The sequence below is a fragment of the Ursus arctos genome, unplaced genomic scaffold (assembly GCF_023065955.2).
Source record: "Ursus arctos isolate Adak ecotype North America unplaced genomic scaffold, UrsArc2.0 scaffold_33, whole genome shotgun sequence".
NCBI lineage: Eukaryota > Metazoa > Chordata > Mammalia > Carnivora > Ursidae > Ursus > Ursus arctos.
The window spans coordinates 12,537,779-12,551,634 of record NW_026623019.1 but is presented as its reverse complement, the minus strand read 5'-3'; the positions used below and the strand labels follow the sequence as shown (position 1 = coordinate 12,551,634).

The 13,856-nt window shown below is 47.9% G+C and overlaps 1 protein-coding gene across 9 annotated transcripts in view; it reads left to right on the top strand.

Annotated features, from left to right (window-relative positions):
- Positions 1-5,752: 5,752 nt before the first annotated feature.
- Positions 5,753-13,856, top strand: part of CEMIP2 (cell migration inducing hyaluronidase 2) — a 191,401-nt gene continuing 183,297 nt past the window's right edge. For 6 of the 9 annotated variants that reach the window (XM_057305542.1, XM_057305541.1, XM_026519368.4 and 3 more), the window contains exon 1: positions 6,427-6,964. The gene's annotated coding sequence lies outside the window, so the exon portion shown is untranslated. Of the gene's footprint in view, positions 5,859-6,426; positions 6,965-7,004; positions 7,201-7,274; positions 7,377-13,856 lie in introns of those variants that run through there. The other 3 variants (XM_057305540.1, XM_026519364.4, XM_048218286.2) reach the window with 3 other exon arrangements.

Here is a 13,856-nt window from a genome sequence, read left to right as displayed (position 1 = left end):
AAATACGTTATAGGAGCAGCTTTATTCTAGCTGAGTGACCTCAGACAACCTACTTCCCTTCTCAGGGACAGTGTCTTTGGTTGTGAAAGACATTCTAGGTGTTGGTTCACCACCAACAAAGCAAAACCACTTATATAGAGATAGTATATAACTTAAATTGATTTTGTGCATATTTTATATATATTGCATAGGAATCAGAATGGAATGTCACTTTTTAAGAGTAGAAGGCTGTGTTTTCAGATGAGAAAAAGACAAGAGGTTTCATTCCTACTTACCCAACAGATCTAGGAGGCTGATAAATAAATAAATATTTCTTCTCTCTCTGAAAAGACTGTGTCAGAGTTTTAGCTGTATCAGAATTGCTTACATCATACTTTAAAGCAAGGATCCAGAGAGTTTAACTGGAAACATACAGTCTTCACGACAAGCTGATGAAGTGTGAGAATGAGGTTGGTTGGATGCAAGGACATAAAGAAAGAAAAGATGGTTTTGTAGACACTCAGCTGGACCCCAGTGGAGAAAGGTCACACTAACATTCCGTAATGTTATTGCATTCGGTCAATGGGGGAAAATTCTTCTAAGACTTTTAATTAAGGTGAGGATGGCAAACAGCATATCAACACCTTCCTGGAGGAGCATTAGTCACCTGGAGAATCATTTCCACACCCAAACACCAAATATAGCCAGGAACAAGGATGAACAGAAAAACGAGATTTGAAAATGATGTGTTCAGACCCTTATAGAATGAAACACTGTTTGTAGGAATTAATTTCTAATAGCCTGGTGGTGGGGGGGGGGAAAGAGAGGGGAAGGGTGGCTGGTAGTCAAGGGAGGTTATGCCTGCAAAGGCTTTGGAGCTGGAGCGTAGGAAGCAAGGAGGGGCATTAAAACACTGACCGCTGAGGTGTACAAGTTCTTTCCAGGTCATGGTGTTTGATCCTCTCCCCTCTACTGAAGGGCTCTGTGGACTCCTTTGTCATCAATACTGCCCTAGACCCTTAGGATTTAAAAACAAATGAGGGTTGGGTGCCTGACTGGCTCGGTCAGAAGAGCATGCGATCTTGATCTCAGGGTGGTGAGTTCGAGTCCCACGTTGGGTGTAGAGATTACATACATAAATAAATAAATAAATTTATTTATTTATTTATTTATTTAAAAAATGAGGCTCCATCTTGAATCTGATTCTTCAGGTGTCCAGTCTGCCAGCTGCAAGGAAGCAGGCAGGATGGGGATGGCTGGGGATAAGAAGTACTTAACCATCACGACATGGTGCTGGTAGGGTGTAACAGATGTGTGTATAGAGCCATTGGAGCTGAGGGGAGGCCCTGACTGACCCTAGAATGTTCACAAAGAGGGTCACATTTGATCTAGTTTTCAGGAGGTAAAGGGACAGTGGTAAGTGTGGGAAGGGATGCGCCAGCCAGGAGAACTGGCATTTCAGAGAGATGGGGAAAGGATGTGTGTACAGAGCCAGAAAGGCTGAAAGAATAAGGCATGTTGGAGTGTGGCCATTGTTCCTCACCATTAAAAAGAAAGTTCCAGCTTCCTTTAGATCGTGTTCACTGTATGTTTTCATGGCCTTGACCTCCAGCCTGTATCTTAGAGCACTCAGTTTCCAATCCCCACCAAAAAAGTCATTGTGAGTGTAACCTGATATAAGATTCTAATTTAGCCAATCATGGAAGGCTAAAGAAGAGAGGGCCGGAGGCACTGAGTGCTTATGAAGTGTGTGGCTACGCCCTTTATAGCATTATCATAGTTAGCCCTCATAACAACTGCATGGACTAGGTACTATCATTCATTCATTTATTCATTCATTCATCCATTCAAAGTAAGCTCTATGCCAAATGTGGGCCTCGAACTTACAACTCCAAGATCAAGAGTCACATGCTCTATTCACTGAGCCAACCAGGTGCCCCTATTCCCGTTTTTTTAAAGGATTTTATTTATTTGAGGGAGAGAGTGTGAGCATGCAAGTGGGGGGAGCAGCAGAGGGGGAAGTAGTGGGAGAAGGAGACTCCCCACTGAGCAGGGAGCCCAGTGCGGGACTCAATCCCAGGACCCTGAGATCATGACCTGAGCTGAAGGCAGATGCTTAACTGACTGAGCAGGCCAGGTGCCCTGCCCCTATTTCCTTTTTTTTTTTTTTTTAAGATTTTATTTATTTATTCAACAGAGATAGAGACAGCCAGCGAGAGAGGGAACACAAGCAGGGGGAGTGGGAGAGGAAGAAGCAGGCTCATAGCGGAGAAGCCTGATGTGGGGCTCGATCCCATAACGCTGGGATCACGCCATGAGCCGAAGGCAGACGCTTAACCGCTGTGCCACCCAGGCGCCCCTCCTATTCCCATTTTTAAATGAAGACATAGGCACAGAGAGGCTGGGCATCTTGTCTGAAGTTATCCTGCAGGGATGGTTCTAACGCAGGCAGTGTGACGGAAGGGCCTCCACTCTTAGCCAAGGTGCTATTCTGCCTCAAGACTGTGAGCACTGCCACCACCAGGACAACAAACAACAAGGCATAATATGAGCATCTCACTTATCCTGGGGCTTTCCCTCCTCATCTGGAAAGGACAGAAAAACAGTGAGGGAGTAGGTGACTACCTACTTGTACTAGACTACCAGATCTGCCTTCAAGGGAGGACCAGTTCTGAGGGTTATTCATAGCCAGCCCTCTCCAGGACTGCCTAGGTCTGCCTGGGCTGCTGAGCTGCCTTTCCCAAGGTCATGCCACTTGCCAGGATGCACCACATCCAATGACCAGTTCAGGGGGCTATGTAAAGGTCCGGCGTCTAGGGGCAGTAATTCAGTAGGGCCATGCTGGCTCCTGTGCCTCCAGGGGAGGTTGGCTGAGCCCGTTGCTGGTTTCACATGGCAGCTCAACTTTTCCCTCTGTCCCATCCTGCTTCCTGTCCCTCCCTGCAAAGGTATTGACCTCATGGAGATTTTTTAATGAACACCTTGCCACTCTGTCTCAGAGCCTGCTTCCCTGGGAACCCAATCTGTAACAACATTAATTCCATTGACCAGAGAAGTCTGTGGCCTCTCACTTTGCGTCCAGTGTAACTTCCGTTCACATTACAGAACGTCCTCAGCTCACGTGGGTAAACCCACGATATGCTGAAAATATCATGTCAAAAATGCATTTAGGACACGTAACCTACCGAACATGATAGCTTAGCCTGGCTCAGCTTAAACGTGCTCAGAACACCCACATTACCCTACAGTTGGGCCAAATCATCTAACACAAAGCCTATTTTATAACGAAGTGTTGAATATCTCCTGTAATGTATTGAGTACTGTGCTGAAAGTGAAAAACAGAATGGTTGTCTGGGTACAGAATGGTTGTGAGTGTATCGGTTGTTGACCCCCGTGATCGCTGGGCTGACCGAGAGCTATGGGCTCCCTGTCTCTGCCAGGCATCACGAAACAGTCTCATACCACTTCTGGCTGGACCAGGAAAAGATCCAACTTTGAAATTTGAAGTATAGTTTCTACTGAATGCGTTTCACATTTGCACCATCATAAAGCTGAACAATTAAGTCAAACCATCGGAAGCTGGGGACTGTCTGTATTCTCAAAACCATCTACCTTATTTTAAGAACCTTTGATTTTTTTATGTTTCCTGATAAACACCCAAGAACATAAGTTTATAAAATTCTCAAAGGTCAGCCACACAAGGATTCAATGCCCCCTTCTGTGTTGATAAACTTTATTTTTTTATTAAAAAATTCTTTTTTAAGATTTTATTTTTAAGTAATCCTTACACCCAACATGGGGGTTGAACTTACAACCCTGAGATCAAGAGTCGCATACTCTACTGACTGAGCCAGCCAGGCACCCGCAAAAGGCTTTATTTAGAGCAGTTTTAGGTTCACAACAATAATGAGCAGAAGGTACGGCGTCTCCTACACCCCCTGCCCACCCCACCCTCCAGGCACAATATCCCCATATATCCATGTCCATTTCTTTTGATTTTGGCAATAGGTATAGGCTATGGAAGTAAGACCTCTTTAAACCCAAAACTTTGATTAAAATAGTTTATGTGAGTTTTTAATTGTTATTTTTAATGTTTGAATGGTTGGCAGACTTGGTTCCAATAGGCTCTTGCTATGGCAGGCTCTCTAGACTTTCTGAATCCTAGTGTCCTTGTGTCTGCAGTTGGAATAACAATTTTTGGGAGAATTAAACTAGATAACATATTCAAACTCCAAGCAAAGTGCCTGCAACTTAACAAAGATTCAGAAAATGGGCATTTTAATGCAAAGTTGGCACTGCGCAGGCCAGAGGATGTATGTGTTTTCCATGGCTCCTGTAACACATTACTGTAAACTTGGTGGCTTAAAACAGCAGAAATGTATTCTCTCATGCTCCTGGAGTCCGGAAGTCTGAAATCACCCAGTGGGCAGGACCCCCCTCCTTCTGGAGGCTCTAGGGTAGAATCCTTCCTTGCCCCTTCTGGCTTCTGGCAGCTGCTGCCACTCCGTTCCTGTGGCTGCCTCTGCTTGCGTGCTCACATTGTCTTCCGACTGCCTCCCTTTTGTACGGATACATGCGATGGCACTTAGGGCCCACCCTGATAACCCAGGATCATCTCCCCAACTCAGGATCTTTAATTTAATCCCATCTGCAAAGACCCTGTTTCCGTATAAAGCAACACTTCTGGGTTCTAGTGATTAGGATCACAGGGTGACACATTTCCTATCCTGTCTTTATAAGGCATGGTCCTAAACATTTCACCTTTGATCACTAAAATAGTCCATTGTCCCTTCCTGTTTGTCATTCAAAACCATCTGTCTTTTTCTTTTCTTTTTTAAAAAGATTTTATTTATTTATTTGAGAGCGAGAAGGAGCAGGTAGGAGAGGCAGAGGGAGAAGGAGAAGCAGACTGCCCTTGCTGGGGAAGCCCCACATGGGGCTCCATCCCAGGACCGGGAGATCAGGGCCCCAGCTGAAGGCACCTGCATCTGCCTCACTCCAAGAACCTTCCTCCCTCTCCCAGAGGGACAGTGGCTCCCCAAGTTGGGTAGTTTCATTAAATTCTCAGCACTGGACCATGTTGCTATTGTGCAGGCATCTTTCCAAGGTCTTAATTAATTCGGGGATGTAGCACCGTTTCTCAAATTTACATACTCCAGGCACCTGTGATTCAGTAGGTTGTGTGAAGTTTGGGAATCTGAATTTTTCAAAGCTCCCCAGGGGATTCTTATCATCAGCCAAGATTTGGAAATTTTTTGATTTCTACAAACTCCTGCACCAGACTCGTGGAAATAGGGAATTCCCTTTCCCGCCTGCTGGGTGTGTTATTGTTACATGACTAAGGTTTTATTAAAAGGCGGGGGAGGGGGAGGAAGAGCGCCCCTGAAAAATGAACACCCCTATCTGTACAGTATTCACTGAAAGAGTTCCCTTTCGGGACAACTTCCAATTCCGGTTTAAACAGAGGATGACGACTGCCTGGATTTGGCAGTCCTGCTGCTGTCACTAGCTGGGGACCTCGTGGGTCTGACTGATGAAGCCCCGGCCGCGCCCTCGGCGGGAGCCAAGGCTTTTCCTCGATGGGGGCAGGTCCAGCGAGGGGCGGGGTGGTGGCGGCTGGGCTACTCCAGCCTGGGTGCGGGAGTCGGTAGAGAGGTCCATAGGCATCGGGGTGGGCGGGCTTGCTCAGAGCCACCCCTGCAAGCGGCAGCCAGTCCAGAGTGACGCGGGCAGGGGGCGTGGGGAAACAAAGTTATATTTATTCTGGTTGGAGAGCCGGGTGCAGGGCCCGTTCTGCGCTGCCAGAGGAGCTGTCCCGAGTCCGAGAGCGGGCTGTTTCTTCGGAAAGGGCTGAGAACCCAGCGCCCACGGTTGGCCAGGTGGGGGCGGCCGTGGTGCGCTGGCCGGACGCACAGAACATTTTCGCGAGTTATGGAAGTCCCTTTGGGGATGGCTCGGCTCAGAGTCTGGCTCTGGCGGGAGCGGTGAAGGCGCAGTGTCCAGCTCAGCCGTAGGGTGTTGGGGCGCAGTCAGGCTCAGCCGGGAGGCGATGGGGGCGCAGTGTCTGGCTCAGCCAGAACAGGATGGGGGAGAGCAGGCTCCACCGGGGAGTGATGGGGGCTCATTGTCAGGCTCGGTCGGGAGTGATGGGGGCTCACTGTCAGGTTCGGCCGGGGGGTGAGGCAGGCTTATTGTCAGGCTCGGCCTCGAGGTGCTGGGGGCGCCGGCTCAGGTTCAGGCTGGCCGGGTAGGAGTTTGCAGCCGCAGCCGGGGGGACGCGGTTCCCTGGCTCCGCGGCGGGAGGCGCTGAGCGCTGGGGTCCGGAGCTCCAGCGGAGCCGGGCGGCGGGAGGAGCCCAGCGCGGTCACCGCCTCCTCCGGCCGCAGGCTCCTCCTCTACCCCCGCCTCCTCCGTCTCGTCCGCCCGCCCGCCCGCCCAATCGGCAGCCCTCGGCCCAGCAGAGCCGGGCGGCTTGTCTGGCCGGCGGAGGCTGAGCGCGACCGTAGCGAGCCGCGGCGCCCGCCGACCAGGGACAAGCGCGACTCCCGGGACCCCCACTCTGCCCCGCGCTGCCGCCTCCTGCCATCGTCGCGGGGACGCTGGGGCGCGCGCCGCCAGGGCTGAGGTTCTCTTCCTCCCGGAGGGGAAAGAGCGGAGAAAGCCGAGCGGCTGCTCCAGGAGCGAGCGAGCCGAGGCCCCTGCCCCCGAGGCTCGGGGCTGGAGGAGGAGGAGGCGGAGGCGGAGGGAAGTGCGCGTCATTCCCGGGAGGAGAGCGTTTCACCTCCAGGCAGAGGCTGCGGCTGCCAGTTGCATAAAAGCAGCGGCGGCCGCGGCGGCAGCGGCAGCGGCAGCAGGCGCGGGGCTCCAGGGGCTCTCTGGCCATGGAGAGCAGATCCGGACACGGGGACGCTAGGAGCTCGGCTCCGTCTCTTTGGACTGCGGTGTAGGCACCTGAAGTAGCCGACGCTAAGTGGGGGAGGGGAAGGTAAGCCGCGGAGGGGTTCCCCCCGCCCCGCCCCGCCTCCCCAGCTGCCAGCGGGGGCCAGTGCGAGGTCGCCGCCGGCGGCCCCGCGCACAGTCCCGGCTCCCGGCGGCCTGGCATTTAGGCATTTCTGCTGAAATGGAAAACATCCTCCCGCCCTCCCCCCGCGCTCCGCCGTTCCCGGTCTCTCTCCTCTCCGGATCCGGAGTAACCGGACTCCCCCGGAGTAAATCCTCTCCGTAAGAAAGGGTCTGGGGAACTGCGTCTTGATTTCTTTCTCTCCGTCTCTCTTTTCATTACGTTTACGGGGAAGGAAACAATGGACCTTTGAAAGTCGGTGTGAACAGCCTCAAACTTTCCGGAGAGTGTTGGGGTGGGGGGTGTAAACCCCACAGGAAGCCGACCACGGTGAAAGGTTGGTAGAATGTGCATTGCAGAGTCTCGGCGTCGGTGCGCGCGCGGATGCGTTTGGGGTGACCTTTGTCTACTATTCCCCTGGGTTGGTGAACCAACCCTTCAGACCTTACCCCGCTTTGTGTTGGTAAAAGTAAGGGGGGGGGGTTTAAAATGCTTGCAGCTTTCTTTACGGCTGGGGTAGTCTCAGCACTGGACCCCACTCCCAGCTTTACTTTGCAGAGTTGGGAGGTCTTGGCAAAGGAGGGGATCCCGTTCTGTGAGGATCCCGGAGTTAGTAGTTAATGCCAGTTGCTACATCCTTTGCAATAAAACCAAGGTCCCCATGTCCCTGGATGCTCTCTGCTGAGGGAGCGGAAACCACTCACTTAAATTCTCTGCCTAAGGTTAGGAAAACAGACTTCGATATACGTCTCCTTTCATCAGCAGTCGGGGTTAATGATGGAGTGCTTAATAATTTTAAGAACTTTAATTCCGCACAGGAGCCACTTATTGGCTTGTGTCCACTCTCCTGGTTTCAGTGTGACAATGTGATGGGTTGTTGCATAATTGCATGTGTTGAGGGTGTGCACGTGTTGTTTTTGGGAGCCCTTACCAGGACAAAATGAGAATTTAGAGGCAGTGGGATGGAGGGAGATTTCACCTGAGCTGAGGGAGGCCTCAGCCCTCTGGGCAGCCAGACCTACCTGTTGGAAGTGGCTCTGTGTTAAAAATGCATTTCAAGTATTTAGCCTTAGGGTTCTTTGGTGGGCAAAAAGGAGCTCTTAATCTTTGACCCTTGAAGGAAGCTTGCTATTTTCAGAACTGGTCTGGGCATCATGCTCTGGTTATATGCCTCTGATTAGCTATTCAAGGGCTCTTTTGGGTTTGCATTTCTTGGCAAAGCAGAAGAAAGTGCAGTGGGTACTTGTGCTTAGTAGACACTGGGTAGTACCTCCTGGTGTTGGGTCCTTTACCTTACAGTCACTCCCCTCACTTTCTGCGTACCTGCACTACAGGGTCAGAGTGTGTGGGGTGGAACTGGAAGTCTGCTCCTGGCTTTCAGTTATTCCACCTGATCCTGTTTTATCTGATGAATGTGTGTTTAAGCTCAGAAAATTAAGGTTAGAAGTGAATTTTGAGCCCTCACCTCCCTGTCTGCTTTAACAGCCTGTGCAGGAAGCCTAGGCGTGTGTGGACAGGGAGGTCCAATTAGTACATTCCTCCCTTGTGCTTGTTTAGGTTTTCTTGGTCACAGCGAATTTGTTTGAGTCCAGGCTCTTTTGTTGATCTAACCTGTAACCTACAGATTTTCCGAAGTCTCAGATTTCACAATAGGAAACCAGAATGGGACAACACCTCCTTCGTGTTCTAATGAACCTAGTCTAGCCTATTCCCAAGCTACCTTGGGAGTGGCGAGAAGACAGGCTTATAAAGGAAAGTAGTGGTGGGCCATTTCAGAAGTTGAAAGGCTACTAACCAGCTCTGCACCTCTGGGCCCGTTTCTGAATTTGAGAATGATGTGATGAGCCGCAATGCAGAAAGAGAACACTGAAATGATTATTATTATTATTACTTTTTAAAGATTTTATTTATTTGACAGAGCAAGAGAGAGAGCACACAAGCAGGGAGAGCTGCAGGCAGAGGGAGAGGGAGAAGCAGGCCACCCGCAGAGCAGGGAGCCTGATATGGGACTTGATCCCAGGATCCTGGGATCATGACCCGAGCCAGAGGCAGACTCCCAACCAACTGAGCCCCCCAGGCGCCCTGAAATGATTATTATTAAGTGCACAGTTTTATTTATTTTATTTTATTTTTTTTAAAGATTTTTTATTTATTTACTCGACAGAGATAGAGATAGCCAGTGAGACAGGGAACACAAGCAGGGGGATGGGAGAGGAAGAAGCAGGCTCCTAGTGGAGGAGCCTGATGTGGGGCTCGATCCCACAACGCAGGGATCACGCCGTGAGCCGAAGGCAGACGCTTAACCGCTATGCCACCCAGGCGCCCCTAAGTGCACAGTTTTAGATTCCCACGGGATACTGGCTGTAAATGTGTACTTTGTAAACTGCTATAAAATAGGATCTTGCATCATCCACCCACCCACCCACCATGCATTCAACTAACAATTCTTATTCACCTATCGAGTGTCAGGCACTTGGGAAGCAATCTGAATCCCCACCGTGTGCTTGTCGGTGGAGAGAGGGAGTTGGATGGAATGGTTCAAACTTGGAAGTCACAGGGAGCCAAGCTAATCTGTGCGGTGCCTTCCATCTATAAAGAAAGATGAGGCAGTCTCTGCTGTTGGAAGGAATGAGCCCAGGCTGGGGGAAAAGGAAATGAACAATTGGAGAAGGCCCGGTCAGTGTGTATGAGTGTTCGGAGCATGATGCATAGAAAGCTTTAAGAAGCCAGAGGAGGACCAGATTGGGAGTTGGCGGGGGCGGTGGGGAGGCATGGAAGCATTTTAGTGAAAAATAAAATTTTCTAAATCGGACAAAAATAATAGGGAGTGAACACGGGCGTCAGTGGTACCATTTTTGAAATGTAAAGATTGGAGTACTTGAAGTCAGAATGGAGTTTAAGACAAGGCTCTGACATTTGCTAACCGTTTGCTGCTGGCCGGATCCCCCAGTTCTTTACATGTTGTTTGTTCATCTGTAAAATTCGTTTAAGAATAATTTGTTGAATTCTTTGTGGATTAACTTTGATTTAACTTGCTGCGTATATAAGAAAGTACCATACAGGTTAGTGCTGTTTGGTATCAAAAGGTACTTCCAGAATATGTTCTTTTCAGAATTTTTTAAGCTCCAGATCATAACTTAGTCTAACTGGTCTCAGTGGCAGATTTCTGTTTTGTTGACCCTTTCCGGAGCGTTCTGAATCTCAGCTTGAGTGCAGTTTTTCAGATGGTTATGTTGGTTATTGTCATAGGGCATTCCTCAACGTGTCCAGGCCTCTTCCCATCACAGCCACAGGAAATCTTTTCATTGCGTTTGGGTTGTGAGCACTCATTAGAAGGATGGGCTGACTTGTACAGTACCTCAATTGAGAGGGGCTTGTCTGGGTCTGTCCTGAAACTGCCACGTTCTTCTACCCTCTCTCTCAATCACGCTAGCCCTTCTGCTCTCCTCTCCCCTCACAAGATGAATATGGAAAAGGGAAAAGGAAGGAAAAGCCATGCCGCTGCATTTTTGAGACCCTGGCAATGGCCCTGACTAGTTTTCTCCATTTGTAAAGAGGTACAATTTTCAAGGATGCTGTTAAAGGAAAAGGCTGTTCCCCCCGGAAGAACAGTTGCTATCTAGGTGAAACTTGAATCTACAAGCACTATTTGTTTTAATCTCCTTGCCTGATTCTCTGCTTGAAATGGACTTAAGCTCATCTGACATTTTAATAAATTGCCTTCGATAGAAATCCATACTCATATTTGAAACTAGCACGTTCAGTGTGATTTGGGGAGGAGGGGGGCAGTACGAATGTAAATCAGTTTTCAGGACATGTTGAATCTTAGCATGTAGTTTGAAAGGACTTTAAAAGTAATATTAAAATGAGGAAGTTGAGACCCAGAGAGGCTAACTAATTAGGTAAAGGTCATATAGTAAATTAATGGCTGAGCAGGGACAAGAACCCCTTTGTCCTTCCAGTCAGCATTTTTTCCCCCTCTAATATACTCTAATTTGTTCCTGTTTGGTTTTGTTAGCAATTTAGTTATTTTAATGTTTTAATGGGGAAATAATTTGCATTTGGGCTTAGAAACCCATTGCACCCAAGTTTAAAGCAGACACTCCACCTTTTGTGTCTGGGAGGATTTACACATGATATGATGTACACAGTGGGGTGATGTTACTTGTAAGAAATTTCTGGCAAATAAGGAACTAAGTGTAAAAATAATGTTAGCTTTACTTGCATTTTTCACGAATAGTACACAAATGTAAAATATTGTAGAAGTGCACATTTTTTAAAAACAAGTTCCTGGAAACATTATTCAGATTTGTGTTGTGAATCATAGGATACAAGTGTATTAGAAATATGTTGGCATGGTCTTTTGTTTTCCCTGTTCTTGCTTTGGGAAGCCATTAATGTTGGTTGTCAGGAACTATGTTCGGCAAATATTTTATTGCATTCCTAAGATGTGCAAGGCTCTGTGCTGGTTGCTGTGAGCAGTACCAAGATGAAGGAAGCATAGGGTCCTTATGAAAATGCCTCTTTAAAAAAAATGGCACAGCCTGGGATGCTGCATATCACTGAAAACACGGACTTGCTATCTCCCATCAAATCTGTCTTTTCATCGATTAGGCAAATCTGTCTTGAAATTGTTAGTATTAGTCTAACCTTGTAGGCAGATTTGGAACGTGACATTTATTTTCATTACCTGGCCACAAGTGATCAACCTTTGATATTTACTTTATCAGGGCTCCACTTTCGTTTGGACAATAAGTAAAAGATTGACAGCACTTGGACGCTTTATATTATGAAAAGTTTGCCTCAGAGAGCTGGTAGCAGTCTTAGCTTTAATATAGTTTTTAAAATGGTGTTAACACTGCATAGAAGTGTGATTGGAACTTTGTTGCCTGAAAGGATTGCAATTTAAGACGATCCATGTTAAGCCATGGAGAAAAGAATTGTCCTCATTGACTCTGAGTTTGATATAAATATCTTAAAACATTTGAATATCCACCACAAGCCAGATGTTTTGGTCCTATCTAATTATGAAGTCTCTCCGAGGAGTGAAATTATTATTGATTTGGGGGCTCCTGCCTAATTGTTGGCTCGCACTCGGATACTGCCGATCTTCTGTTCTTATAATGGTCCTCACTGATGGTGACTCACTTCCCTGAAGAATGAAGAGTTTTTTTCCGCATACAGTGAGGTTGGAAAATTAATTATTAACATTTTAGGGAGTGGAAAGATTAAGTTGAGCACAAGGACAAATGCCTGATTCCTGTTTCAGAAGGAATGAGAAAAATGAGTCTTTTTTTTTTTTTCTTATTGTGGTAAAAAAACATACTGGTTTTTACTACCACCAGTGTCACCTCTATAAAATCCACTTCGTGTGAGGATTTAAAAAATTCTGTTTCCTTAATGCTGGAGATGTGGCTTTAATCGTGCAGTGGGTACTTGATGACAGCCCTTCCCCAGCCACCCTAGGACTTGCTCAGATAGAAACAAAGTGCTAGTAATATTGAGAAGCTAGCAGTTTGGTAGCGAGTGGGCTGTGTAGAGAGATAGAGCTGAAAAGGCCAAATGGAAGATGAATCGTCTTTTCAACACGGTTAATGACGTCTTTCGATGAATATTAATAGCTGCTTTCCCGAGTGCTTGTGCTGGTTTAGACACTGCCTGTCCTCTCCCTATGGTCACGCTTCACAATGTATGGTCAGCTAGCTCATGGATAACTTTCCCCCGCTGCTGAGTTACTCTGTGGTCTGAGCTTGGCTAACTTCAAGTATTTCTTCTTGCTCCCTCTTTGTGCTTAAGGCCCTTGAGCTCATCATGCAGCCCCTGTTTACCTGTCCCACTGCTACTGGCGGTATTCTGTCCCTGCTCAGCTATGCAGAGGCCATGCACCCTCTAGTGCAGAGTAATTGCTCATTCGTTGGTCCTCCCTGCTGACTTTGCTGGACTTCGAGATGGGAGGAGGTGTAATATGGTCCCTTACAGAAACCTAGGTTTCAGACGCCCCAGGAGATCAGGCACTAGGACTGTTTTTATTTTGACCAGGGACGCATCTGCAGGTGATGCTGTGCCTGCCAGCCTTCCAGAGAATTCAAGAAACTTCTGTTGTTTTCCTCCCATACTGGTCATTGTTGGACAGTGTGTTGTCGTGTTAGGGGCTGAGTTCTGTGGTAACTTTTAGTTTCTACGTGCAAAGGAAGCTATCGGTCGTGGTCTGGTGGCGTGCATTTGGGTAAGTCAGTTTGCTAGGGGTTTTAAAAATGTAACTCCATTCCATTCATAGAGATCTAATAAACTCAGGCGATCACCTCTTCAGACCCACCAGCCCAGGGTCTTTACCCTGACATGCACTGTACTTACTTGTTAACTTGGGTCCTCTCCTGACCCCCCAACACTGAGCTCTGAGCTCCTTGAAGGTAGAGATTTGTTTGTTTGTTTGTTTGTACACCGTTGGGTCCCCATCATCTAGCAGAGTCTCTTAAGAGATGTTCCAGCCTAAATGTGTTCCCTGTCGGGCAGGCCTTTACTCTCAGTGGTGAGAATTGTATTTAAAATAGGCTATGTGTTGTAGGTAAAAGAAATGGTACATTTGGATTCCAGTCCCGGCCCTGCCATTAATAGAAACTTCGCTTTGATGCTGGATTGAGTGGCCCCAGATCACTTCAGTCGGAGCATCTCATTCTTCATTTGGAATATTTCCTAGTTTGGAAGGCATGTCCAAACCGCCTCGTTACCCGCTTTCTACTGTCATTGCGTTTTGGTGTCTGTATCTCAAGAGATCGTGGACTTTTGATGCGCCTCTGCTTCTTTATCAGGCAAATCT